The sequence below is a fragment of the Callorhinus ursinus genome, unplaced genomic scaffold, assembly GCF_003265705.2.
Source record: "Callorhinus ursinus isolate GAN/ISIS: 27379988/994484 unplaced genomic scaffold, GSC_fseal_2.0 scaffold43, whole genome shotgun sequence".
NCBI lineage: Eukaryota > Metazoa > Chordata > Mammalia > Carnivora > Otariidae > Callorhinus > Callorhinus ursinus.
The window spans coordinates 10,759,953-10,772,219 of NW_027397105.1; positions in this window are offsets into that span (position 1 = coordinate 10,759,953).

Consider the following 12,267-nt stretch of genomic DNA (forward strand, 5'->3'; position numbering starts at 1 on the left):
TTTGTTTTTCAGAGTCCATCCTCTCTCATGGTTCGTCTCCCCCTCCGACTTACTCCCCTTCATTCTTCCCCTCCTGCTATCTTCTTTTTTTTTTCCTTGACATATATTGCATTATTTGTTTCAGAGGTACAGATCTGTGATTCAGCGGTCTTGCACAATTAATATTACGTACTTTAAACCAATAGTTCCTCAACTCTGGTGGCATGCTAGATTATTATAATAATTTTAGGAAATTCTAAAAAAAATAGTAATGCCTAGGATCTTGAGCTTTAAAGAATTTTTAAAGAAAATTTTTTTAGAGCAGTTTGAGGTTCACAGCCAAATTGAGTGGAAAGTACAAAGATTTCCCACATACCTCTGTCCTCTGCCCTGATATAGCCCCTGTATCAACAGGTACATTTGTTTTTTGTTTTGTTTTGTTTTTAAAGATTTTATTTATTTATTTGAGAGAGAGAGAATGAGAGATAGAGACCACGAGAGGGAAGAGGGTCAGAGGGAGAAGCAGACTCCCTGCCGAGCAGGGAGCCCGATGCGGGACTCGATCCCGGGGACTCCAGGATCATGACCTGAGCCGAAGGCAGTCGCTTAACCAACTGAGCCACCCAGGCGCCCCTAACAGGTGCATTTGTTACAATTGATGAACCTGCATTGACACATCATTATCGTGGATCCTGAGCTTTTGATTCATGTTCCAGGGTGGAGACTAGGCATTAATATATACATTTTTTTCTTTTTTAAGTACTCTGAGTGATTCTCATATGTTGCCAGGGTCGAGAGCCCCTAACATGAGCCAATAACGAAGTGTGTTTTCCCAGCCAGAGACTGATTAGGGATGACCATGAGACCCAGTTTGGAAGTCTACTGGGGGATTCTGGGAACAGTTCTTCTGGTAAAAACAGAAGCCCAGAAGGGATGACTCCTCTTCTTAGAGGTTGGTGTGTCTGGATGTGACATTTGGAATAGTGTGGTCATCTTGTGACCATGAGGATGTGACACTTGGAATAGTGCAGCCATCTTGTGACCATGAGGACAGCCCCGCTAAGGCTAAGCAGACCTACCAAGAAGGCTATGGCGGAAGGATAGGAAACAACTTGGCCTTTCAAAGACAGTATTGGGCTAATATAGATGCCTTGTCTTTGGAGTCTTTGTTATATGTGATAACAAACTGTCCTTAAAAAAAATTTTTTTTTTTTTTTGGAAGAGCGTCTTCAGTTATTTACATGTGAAAGCATGGAGAGAATCAACCATTTCCTGCACAACAGACTCCACTCTTCCCCTCCCCTCGGCTGGTGTCCATCTCTCTCCTCTTGGCTCTTGGTCCACACCTTGTTCCAGCGTCTTCCAAGCAGGGCTGGCTTGTTCCCCTACCTGAACCTCCTGCTCGTGATTTCCAGCAATTCCTCCCTGCCGGTCTCCCTTCCCTAACCATACAAGCAGATGCTAGCTGGGCCTCCTGATTCTAAACACCCATGGCCATTGGCCCCTCACTCAGGCCACTGCGGCCCCCAAGCTCTGGACTCTGAAACCAGAGAGACAGATGGCTGAGAGCGTCTGGAGGCAGGAGACCCTGGTATTGGCCCCAGCTTTGCCTCTTCACTAGCTTTGGGACTGTATCAGCCTCGTCAGAACAGGAAATGGAAAGTCCTGGCAGGTATTTTCAACAGAAGGAGGTTCAATAAAGGGAATTAGGTCTCTACAAAAACACAGGAAAAGCTGGGGGCACGGGGTCCAGGCTAGGTCTCCAGGAATGGTCCCCCTGGGCACATGAGAACTGTCCAGCAGGAGAGTTACCTCTCCGCCTCCAGAATCAGAGGTCACCTCTGCAACTCACAGCCGTGGATTGGGAAGGGACGCCGCCCCTGTAACTGGCTCTGGACCCTAGCCCCAGTCAAGGCGGTGAGTGAGCACAAGATGGTAGGTGCATAAAACCCCACAGGTCCATGCCCTTGCCCGCCAACCCAAGCTGCCAACCCCTGCGCAGGTGTCTCTGAAGGACAGAACCTAATTATCACCTAGAACCCTGGAGGCAAGGGAGTCTGGGAGTCAAGTCCAAGCTCTCTGGTCCCTGCTGCAGATAAAGCTGCTAGCAGGAAGCAGGCAAGGATGCTGAGAGCCAGCTGAACCTGGGGCAGATTCCTGAGCCCCTCCAGCCTGTTTCTCGATTTCCAAGGGAGTATCCTAACACTCCTAGGGTCAGCGAGAGGATGAAACGAGATAATGCAGGTAAAGCAGTTGGCATGGTGCCTTATGAGGGGCTAATAACTTTTAGTTATTATTTTGGGTACTTTCTCCTGTGGTTCCCTGAGCGTGGGCGAGGCCCCTTACTCTGAAATAGGCACTGGAGGTTGCTTGCCTGGTGGTGTTTGCAGGGAGGTTGGAAGGCACGAGCCCGAGAGGGTGGCCTGGCAATGACTGTGGACGACCTTGTTCAGTCCCAGCCTCCCGGACACACTGCCCTCGGGGCTCCTGCTGGCTGCTTGCTTCTCCAGCCCGGGGGGCGATATAACCTGCATCTTTTACTTTGTTTACAGGAAAGCATGAGAATACCAGTTGGGTATGGCTCAAAGTGCTTAATTCCTTAGAGGCAACGCAGATTGGGCTGGTGGGACAGCCACGTGGAAAGCAGCTGCCCAGGCTGAGAGCCAGGTCTAGGAGGACAGGCAGGCTCTGGCTGTCTCTCCATCAGCCACTCCTTGCTGGGAGATCCAGAATGCCAAGTGCATGTGGGGAGGGGGCGGGGGGGGGGAGGCAGCCCCGGTGCCCTCAGATGTGCCGCTTGCAACCACGCTCACTCTCAGACGGGGCCTCGGGTTCCCTGCCCAGCCCTGAGGTTCTCCACCACGAATGTCAGCCCTCCACTCTGCCACCTCCCATGTGATCTGGGAGCCCGCCCTAGGCGTCTGTCGATTCTTCTGACTGGCATCAGCCTCTTAGCAAAGCAGGAGGAGAGGAAAGCTCAGTGTGCGGGGCAGGGAGGGACGACAGGGGTAGGCAGTGGGACCACGGTTTCACCTCTCTGGTTTGACCCAGGTTTTAAGTCGCAAGATGGGGAGAAAGCTCACACCCTTGGCCCCCTCACGTGACAACAGTGCCACGCAGGTGCCAAGCTTCCCGAACGACTGCCAGATTCATTCCGGGAACGCTGCCCAGGCCCGGTCCCAGGGTGTTACAGTCACAGAACATCGTCCCTTTTGAGTCAGGACCAGACATGAGCTCACAAGTCCTCATGTGACCTTCTGGTAAATAAATGTTCGTGCTGGTAGAGCTGTTTTGCCAAAGAAAGACAACAGCTCTTTGTGCCCAAAAGCTTGTCCGCCTGGTAGGAGTTTACAGGGTTGGGGACCGGACGAAACAGGAGTGACGACTTCTGCTCCAAACCCGGGCTCGGTGTGATGGAGGCTGGAGAGGCAGACGCAGAACACACAAGCTCTCTTCCTTACTCCTCCATTCCAGGCCCAGGGCAGATGGGTTCCCGATACAGCAGTGCAAGGCAAGGTGCCCAGGGGCACCGAGCTGGAAGGCTGGAGAAAAGCTCTCACCCCAGATGCAGTAGAAAGAGCATGTCCTTTGGATAAAATACAGATCCAGCCTCACGCTCTGGCTCCGCCACTAGATTGGGGCAAGCACTTTGCTTCTCTCGGCTTTGCTCTTCTCCTTTGTAAAACCAAGATAAGCATATCTACCTGAATAGGTTGGTAGAAGATCAAACGAGAAGAGGTGTCTGAGTCTGCTCGTCCACTCACACACGACTGATCGAGAGACACTTGTTTCTACATACACCCTGGCATCAGCACAAACCCTCCTACACGCCAGACAAACATACTCTGCATGGAATCCATAGGGATGAAAATGCCACCAGCCAAGCTCGAGTTTTCTCTCGAATCTTCCTCTCCAAATCCCCCTTCTCTTTCTCAAAGGATTTGTTGTTGTTGTTGTTTTAAAGATTTTATTTTTTATTTATTTGAGAGAGAGAGAGCCCAAGAGGGGGGAGGGTCAGAGGGAGGAGCAGACTCCCTGCTAGGCAGCGAGCCCGACGTGGGACTCGATCCCAGGACTCCGGGATCATGACCTGAGCCGAAGGCAGTTGCTTAACCATCTGAGCCACCCAGGCGCCCTTTCTCAAAGGATTTGTAACGCAACAAAACTTAATATGAGAATTATCGAAGCTACTTAAGAAACCTAGGGATTTTTGCACTGCTTATTGACCTAAAGGTTAAAGTCTGGGCTATTTGTAAATTAGTTTCCTCGAGTCTCTGTGATGTTACCGCATCAGGAGTCAAGGACCAGAACTTGAGGAAGAAAGAAAGAAAAGAGACCCTAACATCTATTAAACGTCTACCATGTTCTGAGCACCTCTGTATCCACACCTTCTGTGAGGTTTCAATTTTTTTGTTGTTATTTTTAATTGTGGCAAAATACACATAGCATAAAGTTAATCATCTTAAACATGTTCAGGTGTTTTGGTGAGTTGTGTGAAGTATTGTTGTGCAACCAATCTCCAGAAATTTTTTCAAGTTGCCAAACTGAAACTCTACCCCCAGTAAACAACAACCCGCACTTCCTTCCCCCGCCTCAGCCCTTGGCAACCACCCTTCTCCTTTTCTGTCTCTATGGATTTGACTACTCTAGGTACCTCATATGAATACCTCATATAATACCTCATTTATCTTCTTGAGACTGATTTAATGCACTTAAAACAATGTTTGTTCAGTGTTCCCAGAGTTCATGCGTTGTGTGGCATGTGTCAGAATTTCCTTCCTTTTTAAGGATGAATGATTGCCCATTGTATGTATTTACCACATTTTGTTTAGGCCTTCAGCCATCACTGGACATCTGGGTCACCTCCACCTGCTGGCTATTATGAGGAATGTTGCTATAAACCTGGGTGTGCAAATCTGTTTGGGTCCCTGCCTTCAATTCTGGGGTATATACCCAGAGGTGGAAAGGCTAGATCATAGGGTAATTCCATCTATGTCACGTTCTGTTACAAAGGAAGAACAAGCCAAAGAGAAGAAATGACTTGCCCAACGAGAAAGGGGCAGAATCAGAATTTAACCTAATTTGACTGAGCTTCACTGACTGCATTTCATTTCTCACCTTTTAAAAGACACACTGAGGCAAATGGAAGATGGTCAAGAGTTTGAGTAGAAATCTATTCAAACCAGGTAATGCCAAACCAGAGTGATTAGGAGCACTCCACTGACAGGAGCGGGGGGGGGGGGGGAGCGGGTGGGGGAGGCTTTTTATAGAGAAAGAGGCAGACGCAAATCAAGGACATTATTTGGCCATAGCTTAAGCCTTTGCTTTATGTGGAAAAACCTCGTTGACTGGGATTGTCCTTAGGTTTTGATTTCTTAACCTTGAAGCATTCACAGGCTGAGGTCTGGGTTTGCTTAAATAGGGCGACTAATTTGTTTCATTGATTTAACACTCCCTTGAGCAAACAGTTGGTACCCCTCATGAAAGGGGTACAGGAGTGAGGGAAAGTGGGGATGAATTCTTTCCTCCCAGGCTGGCATGTGATCTGATGGGTCAGGAGGGGTCTCGCTAGGTGGTTTGGGAGCATCCTCAGCCCTTCACGCTGGGCCGGTGGCCTCCCCGGCAAGACCCACAGGAAGGACAATGAGGCCATCCTTTGCTCGGCGGGGTCAACACACACTGGGGGTGGGGGTGGGGTGGGGAGCCGGCAGGCCCCCGTTAGTCAGGGTTGCAAGGAACAGACCTCCACTCAGATCACCTCAAGTGAAAAATGAGGTTGGAAAGATAGGGTTGTCATCTTCGAGGGAAAAGGAACAGGCCCCACAGTGACCAGAAATGGGAAAATGTTGAAAAACAAAAGAGTGAAAAGCACACATTGTGACCCCTTCCCTCCGGTGGTGACGGGGTCTCCCAGCTCTGCCTCTCATGGGCTCTGCTTTTCTCTTTTCTCCTGCCAAATCGGCTGCCTCCCCAGCCTTTGCCCCCAGGGCCCGCTTTAGCTTGGGGTTTTTCTTTCTTTCTTTCTTTTCTTTCTTTTTCTTTCTTTTTTAAGATTTTATTTATTTATTTGACAGAGAGAGACACAGCGAGAGAGGGAACACAAGCAGGGGGAGTGGGAGAGGGAGAAGCAGGCTTCCTGCTGAGCAGGGAGCCCGATGTGGGGCTCGATCCCAGGACCCCGAGATCATGACCTGAGCCCAGGGCAGATGCTAAACGACTGAGCCACCCGGGTGTCCCTAGCTTGGGGTTTCATACGGCTCTGCCCAGCCTAGCAGGCACCAGCTTCCACAAGCTGACCACATCTCCCTGCCCGACTGGACCCCGCCTCTCAGGCCCAAGTGTGAAGTCCCGGGAGAGAGGATCTGACTGGCCCAGCCTCATGAGGAGGCGACCACGTGGCATACAGGACCACCCCCTTCCAGGCACTGTGTCCAGCCAGCCCTCCCGGTGCAGTCCACGGTGAGAGGAGGCCCCCACCTGCCCGCCTGCGGGACCGTGACCGTGACCTGGGCACGTGGCTCCAGGAGGCATGTCATCCCCAGCTGGCTGCCCCCAGGCTCCGTAATCCCGGCCAACTGTGCACAGGCTGGGCTGAATTATGGCTTGTTTTTAAATAAAGGCGGGTTTATTCCCACCATTTCGCCGCTGGCCGCCTGGAGCCAGGGCCCCACTTCCTGTTTGCCCTCCCGGCTGGTCACGCTCCAGCGCCCAAGGCAGGTGCGCTGGCCTGGCCTTGCTTTGACCTCAGAGAGCCCCTTGCTTCAGGCCAGTCGCTCCCTGCCTGTGGAGGACAGTGGGCCCTAGCCCCGGGGTGGCCCTTGGGAGGGATCCCTGCAGCCCTGCTCCCAAGCCTTCAGGCCCCGCTCCTTGGATGCGCCCTGCTGGTGGCTAGACGGATCCCATCTGGAGAAGTCTCCAGGGCTCCCCCCTCCAGCATAAACATGAGCTTCCCCCAGGGTAAGCCTTCCTGGGAGCTCAGATCTCCCAGCCCACCCCGTGCCTTGCAAATCCTCCAATGCCCTGGGGGATCTGGTCAAGTCTGAGGGCAGGCAGTACCCGGTTCCAGTGACTTGAGACGTCTCAAAGGCGTGGGTGCTGGAGTCTTGGCCTTGGCTTCTGTCATTCCTTGAATCTGAAGCTGCTCTGGGGCAGAGCAGACAAGCCCTGGTGGAAAAGGACATACTGGGGAGCGAGGGGCACGCCCAGGGGCCCCTCACCCACGAGGAGCTGCTACTACCTTCACCCCAGCCTCTGAGCTGTCCCTTCTGGTGCCTTAGGATACCACAGGTCTGATGACACTTCCTGGCTGACATCCTAGGGGCCTCCTGTCAGTGAGGCACCTCCCTGCACCCACAAGTGGGGCCGCTCGCCACCCCTCCTTCCCTCTACCCTCTCTGAGTACCCGCCGCTGCTCCTTCTGGTCCTGAGCTCCTGGTTAGCTGGCCTGGCCTGCCCCTACCCGCTTTCTCTCTGTCCTTCGGGACCTCCGGCGCACCTGCTGGTCCTGGGTGCAGCGGGCTGACCTGGGTTTGAATTAGGTTCAGCCTGGTCCCAGTGGGGGACGTTGCCTGGTTCGTGCAATCTCTCCGAGCCACCTCGCATGTCTGCAGGCTCACCCACGTTGTAGCCTGGGTCAGTCCTTCATTCCTTTTTAGGGCCGAATAAAATTCCGTTGTTGGATAGACCCCGCTTTGTTCGTCCTTTTGTCAAGTCGATGCACACTCGGGGGGGTCCCCGCTTTTTGGTGACTGTGAATAGCCCTGCCATTGCATTCTTAAACTGAAGGGACAAGGGGGAGGGTATTTTCCTTAGAAACCTCAGTAAATGCTACCCTTTTATTATGATTTTGTCTATCAGTTTTTTGTGTTTTTTTTTAATAAAGTTTGTTTTTGTTTTTGTTTTTGTTTTTGACAGACACAGCAAGAGAGGGAACAGAAGCAGGAGAAGCGGGAGAGGGAGAAGCAGGCTTCCCGCCGAGCAGGGAGCCCGATGCGGGGCTCCATCCCAGGAGCTTAACGACTGAACCACCCAGGCGCCCCTATCAGTTTTTAATAGACTTTATTATTATTATTTTAAGTAGACTCCACAGAGAGCATGGAGCCCAACACCGGGCTTGAACTCACGACGCTGAGATCAAGACCTGAGCTGAGATCAAGCGATCAAGATGCTCAACTGACTGAGCCACCCAGGCGCCCCCAATAGACTTTATATTTTAGAGCACTTTTAGATTCATATAGAAATTGTGCAGAAAGTACAGAGTTTAATTTCCAGTCCCCTCCCCAACCTTCCCCTCCCCGGTTTTCCCGAGTATTAATCTCTTGCAAGAGGATGGTACATTGATTATAACTGAAGAACCAATATGGATACAGATGATTAATTAAAGTCCAGAGTTTACACCAGGGTTCCCTCTTGATGATGTATGTTCTAGGGGTTTTGACAAACATATAATAGCAGGGAGCCGGAAAAATCCTCCTTCCCAACCGTTCATCCCTCCCTCTCCACCCACCCCTGGCCCCCACTGATCCTTTTACTGTCCCCGGTAAATGTCACATAGTTGGAATCATACAGCCTTTCTAAACTGGCTTCTTTCACTTAGTGATACGCCTTTCAGGTGCCTCCCTGTCTTTTTATGGCTTGAGAGCTCATTTCTCTCTAGTGCTGAATAATCGTCTTTTTTTCCTGCAGACTTTTTCCCAGTAGGAAATGCCCCCCAACATCTTTGGGGTTTTAGGAGCCTTGCTCTTGGCAGGTCTCACGTAGGGGCCTCGCTGTTCCCGCTGAGGCTCTGGCAGCTCTGTCCCTCCCCTCACCCGCAGGCCTGGGGGCACCTTAAGCCTCTGTTGGGACTGAGGCTCTGGGTGGTTCTGTGGGGAAGGTGCCCAGTGAGGCCTTGTGGGAGGACGGAGGGAGGAGAGAGCAGGAGGGGGTGAGGCCTGGAGGAACGAGGTGCTGGGTGGACGCAGGGAGAGAAGGAAGCAGCTGTCTTGGGGCTGTCGGAGTGGCTTCGGGCATTTTGGTCAGGGCGATGTGGGTCACCGCTCAGCTGAAGGCCTAGGCACAGGCAGGAGGCAGACACCTTGTCCTTCCCATCCCTTCGTTCTGAAGATGGATGTGGAGCTGAGGGACCAGAAGGCCAGAGTCGCTGCTCTCCCCAGTGGATAACCGGGAGTTGTTTCAGTCACGGGGCAGTGAGTGGGGCGTGGGGGGCGGTTAAAGAGAGAAAATCTGGCTCCCCGGCCTGGAGGTGCAAGGCTTGGGGTAGCCAAAGGGCAAACAAGCGTGGTGAAGTGTAACCAAGCGAAGAAAGAGGTTAGCAGAGGCCCAGACATCCGCCGTATCCAGCAGTTACCTGAGAGCAGGCCCAGGACAGGGCCCCCCGTGCCCCCCCCACCTCCTACTGCCCCCAGGACTTTGTGACTTGAGGTCCTTCTTCTGTGGGAAGGTCCTGGGCAGGCCCGAGCCTCACCACTGTGTGCCGAGACTTCATCCCTTCCACCCTTGCTGGGCGGGGCTGTGGGGGATGGGCAGGGCAGGGCAGGGGAGATGGGGCAAAGAAAGGAGTCGGCGCAAGCCCTGTGATTAGCTCTGGCCGACAGACAGAAGTGACCGGTGTCACTTCCCAGGCTGTGTCTTGTTGCGAAGGCAGCTTCCTCTTGTACTCCTGGAATGTTCTCTCTTCAAGCCAACCCCGCGCGCAGCCCACGGAGACTCTGTGGAGGGAGATCCGGGTAGGCAGTGTGACCCTCAGCAGGCACCCCTGCCAGCCCTCGGGGACCGTCCAGCCCAGGCCGGCCTGCGGGTGCTCGCTCACACGGCAATGCCAGAACTTTGCCAGCAGAGACCCCAGCTGATCCCACCAGCCCAGACCCAGCATACAAGTGGTGGCTGGTCAAAGACACTAACTTTGGGGGTGGGGGGCGTTTACTATGCAGGATGTGTAGGGGGTACCGTGTCTTTTTATCTGTACGGCATCCCATCTTTTGGGGGAACCCACTGCCCCACTCCAGATGGCCACAGCACCCCGCTCCCCGCGTGTTCCTCTTCTGTTCCCAGCAGTGGCTGATCCCTGCTCCGTCTTCCAAGAATTGGCCTCTGGGATGGGAAGGTGTTTGCAGCTGAGTAATCTCAGGAGCTTGCCTGAAAAGCCCCGAGTCCAAAGTTGCCCGGATTGTCTTGTTTTCCAGGCTGGTTGCTCAACTTTCTTCTACCAGTGATCACCTGCTGATAATTATTCCTCCCGCCCCAACTCCCTCCCCTCCTCCCTCCCTCCCTCCCTCCCTCTCCCCCCTTCCTTGCTCGGATGGTATCAATCTCAAGGTAATTTCTACTGTTCCCACCAAAGAACTGTCATTGGCACCGAAATTGGCACAAGGGAGGACGTTGTAAGTCACGGGGCCCCAAGGGGAAGGGCACCCCAAGAAGTGAGAGGCTCCCCAGGTCATGGGGATTCATGGTCCTGTTCCCGGGAGCTGAACCGTGACCAGGGACAGGAGGTGGGGCAGGATGCTCACAATAGCGCTGGGCAGCTTGGAGAGGGGGACCGACACCCCCGAGTTCTCGCCTCCCTGCAGGAGGGTGCCAGGGCCTCCACGTTGGCTGCCTTGGCTGGAGTCCCAGAACACCAGCCTCGGAGGCTGGACCTGCAGGCAGCTGAACCACAGCCCAGAGCGCAGGCCCGGCTGGAAAGCACCGTCATCTGGGAGCATCGAAGACTTGAGATCCTGAAACTCCCCACCTGGAGGAGGCAGTTCCCACAGGGCGCCTGTGCCTGAGGGAGCACCCACATGGCCACTGGGCCCTAATCCCTGTTCCTAACCCCCCAGGCCCAGACCTGGACCCACCCAGAGGGAAATGTAGGCATTCTTAGTTTTTGTAAGAATCCTGGGGAACATTTGTCAGAATGGTTTTGAGGACGCTCAAGCAAGGACCCGCCCTCGGGAGGTTGAACTGACCTTGCCCTACGGCACCCCCTTGGCCAGACGGAGAAACCCTCACTGGAAACTGCACCCAGTGTTGCCATTTGCACCAAATATCTTCCATCCTGGTGGGGACGGCTTTGCCTTCATTAAAGCTGACCTTGGATTTAGATTTGCTCGCCTGCCCCGAACCCACGGGCTTACCAGAACCCCCTCCCCCAAACCCCCCCATCCACTGGGGACTCCCACAACATGTGACTTCTGACCACGGAAGTCACTTTCCTGCCGCAGGAGTGGGGCAGGGGGCCTAGGCTGGCGGGACACCCCTCTGGCCGCGTGGCCCCACGTCTAGGGACAGTGGGTGTCATCTAAAAGAGATTTCCCCCACCCCCAACCCCCACCCCTGAGGCCCAGGTGCCCCGGAGTGAAGGAAAAGGTTTTGGCCAGCTCAAGAGAGGAAGCCAAACCAGCCCAGAACCAGAACAGGCCGAAGGTGAGAAGAACCGGAAAACGCATCAAAGGAAGCACATCATAGCCCCAAGCCACATAGCCCAAGGCAACGGGCTTATCACTAGAGCCGTTTGGCTTTGATCCGTAGGCCTGCCTTGTTTTGGTCACACGCTAATCATTGCAATGGTAATAAAATGTCTTCTTGGTCCTCTTTGTCAGTGGCAGTTAATTTGGCTGTGTCATGTGCAGGTTGTAGAAATTTGCACTAGGAGCTCGGCAGAATCGGGGAAGGAAGAGTGGTCGCCCAGGTCACTGGGGTGCACAGGGCGGCGGAGCATTTGGGGAGCAGCATGCGTGCAGGGCTGTGTCCCGGGGTCCTACTGGCTGCTTCCTCCCTGCAGGGGAGCGTATGGGAACCAGCTGGGCGGATGGACCATCCCATGGCCGCTGTCCCGCCTGCCCCTCTTGCCGGCGCCTCTCACTCAGGCTTCCTTTTCCTGGCTGAGCCCACATCCCAAAGCCTGATTGGGGACTGGACCAGGTAAGGTGGCAGTTATGAGCCTCCCGTGGTCTGCCCTGCCTGTCCTTGGTGGGTCACAGGCCAGCCCTGCATGCATGGGAGAGAAGAGAGGGTAGACTGGGCGGGCCAGAGAGCAACCTGGGGGGATGCCCAGGGACAGCTTCCCTGGGCAAAATGGAGGGGGAGAGCGGTGAGCTGTTCACCCAAGTGGGGTCACCCTGGCTCTCAGGGATGCTGCTGAAAGGGATGGTGGGCAGAGAGGGCGCTAGAGGTCTCCCCCAGGTATCCTGGCTCCTGGCTCCAGGCCATTGCCCCCTCCCACCGGACCGCTCCCAGGGCAGGGCTCTGGAGGCTGCCCTCCTCTCTAAGTCTTCATTGCTTCTTCTCTGGAGTCGGAGTCAT